Genomic DNA, 8,570 nt, shown 5'->3' with positions numbered 1-8,570 from the left:
GGGGAGGCGGGCGGGAGGTAGGTCTACAGCATGGGGCAGGGGATCAAAGCAGGACAGCCGGGGGCCCTTCTGGGTTTAAAGGAGCGGGGAGGAAGACTCCCCTGGCCGTCTGGTGGTTAGGTCTCCGCGCTGCCCATCTTCCAACGCGGGGCGGCGCGGTTTGATCCCTGGTTGGGGAACTAGGATCCCACATGCCGCGCGGCACAGCCAAGAAGTTAAATAAATACATACATACATATACACCCACACACGCATACATACACACACACACACACATACACACATGCATACATACACATACACACATACATACACACCCCCACACACATACACACATACACACCCACACATACATACACATACACACATACATACACACATACACACACACACACATATACACATACATACATACACTCGTATACCTGTAAATAAAGGAGAGGGGAGGACAGCCGGGCAGGAAGAGTCGCAGAGATCTCTCTCCAGAGATGGATAGCGGAGGGTCCGCAGTGGATGGAGTCCCCAGACACCGACACTGGGAGGGGTGGCGGCTGGTCCCAAAGGCTGGTGCCCCAGTGCCTTTGTGAGAATTAGAACAAGGCTCCCTCTAGGCAGACGCCCCCATGTGAGCACAGGACCTAAATAGTAAAAGTCTTAACGGGAAGAGAAAAGCCTCTCTTTCTCCAGGTGCTGCAGCCTGAGACCGGAGCCCTCAGCCTGCAAGGCGGAATCTGGGCTGCCTCTTAGAGCCTTCCGTCACCTCTGCCAGGTGCTTTTGTGCAGTACACAACCGTACAACTGTACGCCGTGGCCCTGCGAGCACCAGCCCCTTATTTTATAAATGAAGAACCTGGACCCAGAGAGGAGGGTGCATGAGCGGCTTGAAGTCGCACAGGACAGAAAGGCAGCAGCCGCCCTCGGCCGGGGATGTCCCCTGCACCTTGCAGCCCAGCCCCGCATGCAGGAGGGCAGACTCAGTGGTCCAGCAGCTGGTCCCCACCCTCCACCTCTACCCCTGCCCCTTACTGGGAGTCTGTGGAACATCTCTGCTGGCCCTGGGGCCTGGCTGTACCCAGCAGTCTTGAGCAGCAGGTCTGGGGCTGTCCAGGGCCTGGCTGGGGCTCCATGTGGGATGTGGGTGGCTCCAGCTGGCTCCAGCATTGGAGGAGGGGAGGAGGGGACACAGAGTATCTCGACTACAAACCCAGCGAGACTCAGGACCCACCGACAGCCCCGCAGACTGTGGGTGTGGCCCGCTGGTCCATGGCCCCCAACATCAAGGGTAAGTGACCAAACTAGAGACTTGCCAGCAGGGCTGGGCCACAATAGCGGTCTGGCCATAGTGGAGTTGGGGGAGAGGGAGGGAGTCAACCAGCGGCTCCTGCCCACAGGCTCACACACACAAAAGCACACTCAAACACAAGATGCACACAGACCTCTGAAGACACGCACACACAAACACATACAGACGCATAAACGCCAACAGGCAACTACATGTAGATTCACTAACACAATCACACATAGAAACATATGGAAACACAAAACAGACATGTACACAAACACACACCTTCACATAAACACCCAAGATGCTTGTACATGCAGACCCATAAACACACACAGGCAGACCTACAGACACTTCATAGACCCAGACATGCAGACACACAAAAACAGATGTATAGAGACCTCCAGGACAGACGTGAGCGCACACACACAAACACGCCGCAGCCCACTCCGTTTCGCCTCTCCGTGCCCTTCCCCACCAGTGTCTTGCTGCAGCTCGTGTTTCCTGCTCACCCTACCTCTACCGGCTCAACGAGGGATATGGTGTCAGGGACACTGGCGCCAGATGACACCATCTCTCCCCCGCCCTCCCCCATCGTCCTGCACCCAATTTCCAGGCCACGTGACCTGGAGCCACCCCAGGATGTTTCCTGAGCTGGAGCTGTGGACCCCACCCCTGAGCTCCCCTTAGCCCCTGCCTTCTCCCCCTGCAGCTTCTCTCCCAGGCAGACCATCCTGGCCTCCCTGTTTGGGTCCTGGGCTCCAGCCCAAGGGGTCATTTGAAGACAGGGTGACCCAGGGCGTGGGGTGGCAGGAAGGGGGTCCAGGAGGGACCAAGGTCAAACCTAGGTGGTTCTAGAGCCCCTGCCTGGTGCAGGACACAGATTTCCTCATCTCTAGGAGAGGAGGCTGACACAGAGGTAGAGCGACTCGCCCCAGGTCACACAGCCAGTAAGGAAGTCTCCAGGTGGGGCGTGAGTGGACTCCAAGTCATTCTGGGCTTGCTGACCTTTGCTCTTCCCACCGAGTCACTCAGGGCAGGACCCCTCGGTGAGGGAACTCAACTTAAATGAGCAGAGTGGCCAGTAGTGGGCACCGAAGGAGGCAAGGCTGGGGGCAAGGACCCTGTGGAGGGGCCAGCCCAAGGCTCTGCCACGGGGGTGGGAGCAAGTGAGGCTGAGAGGCGGGCATCCCCGTGGAGGAGGCAGGTTGGGCAGGTTTCAGGGGCCTCACTGACCTTATTACGGAGCCCTTCTCTGTCCCCCTCCTCCGTTATGAGGCACAGACGTGTCTGTCTTGTTCACACTGAACTTCTAAAGCCCAGGGTGGTGCCTGGCACCTTTGCAGGTGCTCAGTAAATATTAAATAATGGAATGAATGAATGAATACATGAACGAATGAACTCTGCCTGCCAGTGGGGGCACCAGATGTGGGTTCTAGGTGCCACCTGCGCTGTGCCAGGATGTCAGTCACCCAGGTTCCCTGCATCAGTGCAGCCCAGCGGCTGAGACCCTGTTGTGGCCCCGACCCCTTGCCTGGATGCCGTGGCTGCGGCCCCCGGGACCCCTGTGCTTTGCCCTCCAGGCCGCCCCTTCTCCCTCTGCATGTGCCCTGTTGCTCTCCCCTCCGGCCCAGCCTCTGACCAAGCCCAACCACGCTTCCCTGCAGTGGCCTGAGGGCCCTGCATTCCAACCTTGACCCCCGGCAGGTCCCACGACCACGGCCGGATCAGTGCCAAGCAATCCTTTGTGCGTCACCAGGGCAGGAGGGGTGGGCACGTCTCACCCTGTGGCCACTTGTGTTACTGAAACCCCGTGGGAGGGACTGGCCTTTGCCACATCACTCTCCTTTGTGCTGTCAGGTGGAGAGCGGGAGACGTGGCCTCATTTTCAGGGGCCCGTCCGCTCACGCCTCTGAGACTTGAGCTTCCAGTCGGGCCTCCACCAGCATCAGCCTGGCCCCCTTTCCTGGGCCCAGGCTGTCTGCAGGGGGTAGCTGTCCAGGCCTGAGCTCCGGAGTCAGACTGCTTGGGTCCAAATCCCGGCTCCCCACACCCTGCGGCTGCCTCCTGCCTCCAGCTGACCATCTGAGCTACAGCTAGGAGCCGTGCCCGCCCTGTGGGCTAGAAGAGCTGCTGCAGTGATGCTGGAGCAGAGGAAACCCGAGTCCCAGATAGGAGTGGGGACTTGAAGTTGTCACAGGGTCTGGCCTTTGTCCCTTCCTGCTTGGCCCTGGACAGGCCCCTGAGGACCCTTCTCTGGGAGCAGGCCTCCACTTGTCTGGGAGAGTTTGGGTGGGTGATCCACCTGTACAGCCTTACAGCCTAACCTGGAGGCCCCTTGAGGGGGCCCTGTCTCTCTCTCTCTTTTTTTTAAAAATATTTATTTATTTTGCTGCGCCGACACTTTAGTTGCGGCATTTGGGATCTAGTTCCCTGACCAGGGATTGAACCTGGGCTCCCTGCGTTGGGAGAGCAGAGTCCTAACCGCTGGACAACCAGGGAAGTCCCGTGGGGGCCCTGTCTCTTAGGCCAATTCTCCCAGGCCCTCCTGGAAGCTGTTCCACTCAGCTGTAACCAGGCGAGTCTCTCCTTTCAGCGGGTGCCTATTGAATCTGTTCCCAAAAGCTTCATGCCTGCCCCGCCCCCCGATATTTTAGAAACAGCTCTGAGGTGTACAGTGCTGATGATTACCCTTTATTAAGCCCTCACAGCCTGCCGGGGGCTGGGAACATTCCGTGGGCATTCATCGTTTCATCAGGAACGCAGGAGGGCCTCCCTCTGGGGGAAGTCTGGGGACACAGGTGGGTGCTGCGCTGACGGCATTGGGGTGGGGTGTGGAGCTCAGAGGGCTGATGGGATGGCAGGATGGGGACAGATGCTGGGTGCCCACTTGTGACGCACACGGACGTGTGTGAGGCTGAGGCCCGTCGTGGCGCTGTGGCAGCTGATGTTGACGGGCACCATCTGGCCTGAGTCACGTGACGACCTGAAGCTCCACCAGCTCATGGGCTGGACAGCTGTTCCGCTGGGAAAAGGCATCCGTTCATGGGAACGGGAGGCCTGGGGGGTGGAGGGAGGCCCTGAGTGGGGAGGCTGCAGGACAGTGGGTCTGTTACCCACAGACAGATGGAGGGCCTGAAAGTCAGAACCCCATCCCCAGTTTTCTCTCTGACCCTCTGGAGGGCCACCCATTCCCACGGAAATGTTCCCTGAACGGCAACTATTTTAGGAGAGGGATCAGACCCAGGAAATCCCCACCTGGGGCCTCTATTCAAGGTCAGAGGAGGGCCTGCTGGGGTCTTCCAGGCGCCCTGACACTCCTTGCTTCTCAAGATGCTGCTATAGGCAGGGCTTGCCAAGAAAGTTATTTGAGTCATAAAACTTCACCCCTGGAAGGACCTTTGTAAAAACCAGGTCAGCCTGAGCCAGAGAGGTGCAGCCGGTTCCCAAAGGCTCACGGCTTAGTGAGAGCACGCTTGAGTCTCTGTTAGGAACACAAGGCCTTTCCCATCACATCTCACATCACTGCACTGGGGGTCTCAAGTTTGCAGCTGGTGAAAAGCGTGGGGTTTTATTTTCATTTGCTGAAGAGGGGTGTTTGTGTGTTTGTGTGTGCGTGTGTGTGTTTGTGTGTGTGTGTGTGTGTGCGTGTGTGCGTGTGTGTGTGTTTCAGAGGTCCCCAGTCAAAGAGACAGGCCAGAAAGTTATCTAAGAAAGGCATCCTAGGAAAGAGATTGGGTGAGATTCTGAAAAAGCTGTGCTCAGGAAAGACTTTGGGAGGCTCTGGGCCCAGTGAAGTGTGGCCCCTCTGGTCCCCTCGAGTCCCTGTGGTAGGACAATCTTGCTGCAGGGGCACTGGATGCTGGTCCTCCCGCAGCCGCCGTCCCCACCTGTCCTCAGAGGGGATTCTACACAGTCCCTTCTGCTCTGCTCTCATTTCCAATTCAAAACCTGGGGTGGGTGCTTCTGCTGGGTGGCTCCTAGGTCACACGCCTGCTTCCAACCTGCAAAGGAAGCTGGGAATTCCCAGAGTTTTCAGCTTCCATAACAGGACGTGTGGGTTCTGCCTCGTAAAGCAGTTGGGGTTCTCCAACCTAGGACAATGCTGGGAGGCCCAAAGAATTCAAATGTCCTTCACACGTGGGTTACCATCAAGAAGGAAATAAGCATGTGTGGAGTGCCTCCTGTGAGCCGGATGCCTTACACACCTGGCAGGGATGCTGCTGGCCCTTAAGGACGTTCTGTGAGACATGGGAAAACAGACCCTTCCTCTCTTGCCCTAATAGTATACCAATCTATGAGGTTCCTGATGCAAACGGAGCCCCTTGGACCTGGTTCCCGCGTGCAGGGCACCACCTCTTCAGCTGTGTGCACAGCAGGTGTGGATTTCACAGGCACATACTCAGGAGCTCAGAAATGTACCTTTTGGTCTCTCTGTAACTGGCATCCATCTCTTTGCTTCCAGTTCAATTTAGTTCTCTTTGAATTTAAACTGTCGACTGAAAAAAAATGCACAGTGTGCGAGTTGTGAGTTAAGTTTTATTTGGGGCTAAATGAGGACTATAGCACAGGAGGCAGCATTTCAGATAGCTCTGAGCAACTGCTCCGAAAAGGTGGGGCAGGGGGGAGTCAGTGTATATGTGATTTTGGTGAAGGGGGAGTACATGCAATCGAGTACATGCATATTTTTTGCAGAAGGTTGCTGCGAGTCTCGTGAAGGTTACTGCTTGTCACGAGGAGCAGACGTCACCATGAAGGATTTTAGTGCTTTTCTAGATACAAGGAGATGCAAGAAGTGGGCTCGTGAAATCTTCTCCTGAAAATATCTATCTGAACACCTGTTCTGCCAGTTTCTCCCAGAGCACAGAGTGCCTCATTCCTGATCTCCACCCCGAACTCTTTCAGGGGGTGTTGAAAGTCAGCAGCTGCAGTGACTCATAATTTAATCCTTGTAGAGGTAGATGGCAAGTGCCAATTTGTAGCTGACAAAACTGTCCATTCAGGACTCAAATCCAGTCAGGTCAGGATCTGCCCCCTCCCTTTCATTTCCTTCCCCAGGAGGGTGTATACATGGAGCTTTGCTGCCGGGGGAGAAGCATCCATCCATGTTGACTCCCCCTGAGATGTGAGAACTCAGTGGGCTTTGGTCATCCACACCTGTCCTCCCTGTACCTGACAGGGACAGAGTAAAGGGACAAAGTAGGTAATTAAATAGTTAATCCTACTAGGGGATTGTAAATAAAGAAAAAAGTATGGGAGACCCCTGTAAGTTAATGATCACTCAAGAAAGCAGGTTTGCTTAACCACAAAACCAAGCAGGCTTGCTTAGCAACAAAACCATGAAACAGAAGCATGAGACACTCCCCCAAACACTAAAACAATTTTGGCATGAGACCCACTTCCTGCCCAGTGAGCTCAGTAAGTTAATGATTCCTAGAACATGCCCCTCTGGGCACATTAGAAACAAAAATTAAAAAAAAAAAAAAAAAAAAAAAATATATATATATATATATAAGGAAAGGGTGACATTATCCTGAAACCTGAAATGCCATTTTTAGCATATGTTACCACTTTTTGCTCATTTCCATTGTGCCATGACAGTCCTGGCCTGACCATGTAGGGATGAGAAAACTCCCCCACCTGACATGGAAGAGGAGCTGATGATGGAAGCGTGATGTCTACTCAAGAGTGAGGAAGGAGGTGGTCTTTTCCCCCTCGCCACTTTTCCTTTGATTATAAAACTGTAGCCCACTAAGTCCTTGGGGCGAGGCATTGTCTCGCCTGCCCACTTGTCAGCCTCACAAGCGTCCTATTCTAATAAATCACTTCTTATCTATCACTTTGCCTCTCGCTGAATTCTTTCTGCACTGAGACATAAAGAACCGGAGCTCCTCAGAGCCCCCCGAAACTCCACCTAGCGGTTTCATAGCTGCCCAGAAGCAACTGTGACACTCTGATCTCTGGTTGCCAGGGTCACGCAATCAATCCTTCAGCTGCCTTACCTGGACCACACACGCATCTCCTCCAGGTCCGTCAGCTTTGCTCTCAGACACACCAAGTCCGCACTGGAGGTGCATAAACTTCTGGATACTCCCCCTCATGATACAGGGGTGTATACAGGATGCTGGGGAGGGGCCAGTTTTCCTCCATTTCTACTGAGGCTTCTCCATACTGTGGAGCGGGGCAAGGCATTGTGGGAGGACTGTTGCATCCTCAGGACATACCTGGTAAAGGAAGTGTAGGTCCCCTCTGCCCCGGTGTCCCCCAGATGTACTTGGGACCTTTTCATGGCACCCTCTAGCTCAGCCCAGAGCAGGTGGCCAGGGACCCCTTTGAGGGCCAGCATCCAGGTTTAGGAGTACTGCTCTGCCCCTTCTCTCCCACCTGCCTGTTGAAACTTTATCTCCTTTTGGGTGGAATCTTGGCTTCTGTGATGGCACATCCTTCCCCACTCCAGGGCTTACAGCATCAGTTCCCTGCTCTCCAAGTTCAAAGCCAAGCTTTCTGACTTACAAAAAATATTTTTCTTTTAAAACGGGCTCTGTATTTCAAAGCCTCTTTTGCAACTCAAAGCCAAGGAATTGACTCTTTGTTCTGAGTTTCCTTTGGAGAGCAGAATATGAGAAGCTAATTTAGCATCTGAATGGAGGGGAAGGGAACTGCCTCCCGAGGAGCAGCAGTTAATATCTCAAAATGATAATACCCAGCTCCCGTGTTATCTCACTGACACGATAATCCTTCGAGCAGAGGGTGATTGCAAACCATTCCCGGGCTGGGACTAGGATGAGGTGAGTGAGGCATTTCCCTGGGCACAAAATTTAAAGAAGTGCCCCCAAACTGAGGAATGCAGATCACTAGTAGTTCAATGCAAGTCTTTTTTTTTTTTTTTTTTTTACTTTTGTTGTTTTGGCTGCACTGTGCAGCCTGTGGGATCTTAGTTCTCTGACCAGGGATGGAACCTGTGCCCCCTGCAGTGGAAATGAGGAGTCTTAACCACTGCACCACCAGGGAAGTCCTGAATGCAATAATTTAAAAAATCAAAATTAATGCAAAAAACTCATGATGAACAAAATATCAAAATTTAGAATAAAGACAGGATTCGTACTACTGATTTTTCCTTTTGCTGCAGGCTCCAATATGGATCACAGCACTGGTACCGATCCTGCCTATATTGCATTCACCTATTATTTCTCTTGATTACTACTGAGCTTTTTGGTACCCCCTTAAATTTTGTGCCCGGGGCAAGTGCCTTACTCACCTCACCCTAGCCACCCTCAGCACCCCCCAC

The 8,570-nt window shown here is 53.8% G+C and overlaps 1 non-coding gene across 1 annotated transcript; it reads right to left on the bottom strand.

Annotated features, from left to right (window-relative positions):
* Positions 1–3,711: 3,711 nt before the first annotated feature.
* On the bottom strand, positions 3,712–3,784 carry TRNAG-CCC (transfer RNA glycine (anticodon CCC)). Its single transcript has one exon. It is a non-coding gene; the product is annotated as a tRNA-Gly (tRNA).
* Positions 3,785–8,570: the final 4,786 nt, after the last annotated feature.

Source organism: Lipotes vexillifer, unplaced genomic scaffold, assembly GCF_000442215.2.
Source record: "Lipotes vexillifer unplaced genomic scaffold, Lipotes_vexillifer_v1.1 scaffold1129, whole genome shotgun sequence".
In the NCBI taxonomy this organism is placed as follows: Eukaryota; Metazoa; Chordata; class Mammalia; order Artiodactyla; family Lipotidae; genus Lipotes; species Lipotes vexillifer.
The sequence above is the reverse complement of the archived record's forward strand: the minus strand, read 5'-3'. Positions and strand labels throughout refer to the sequence as shown.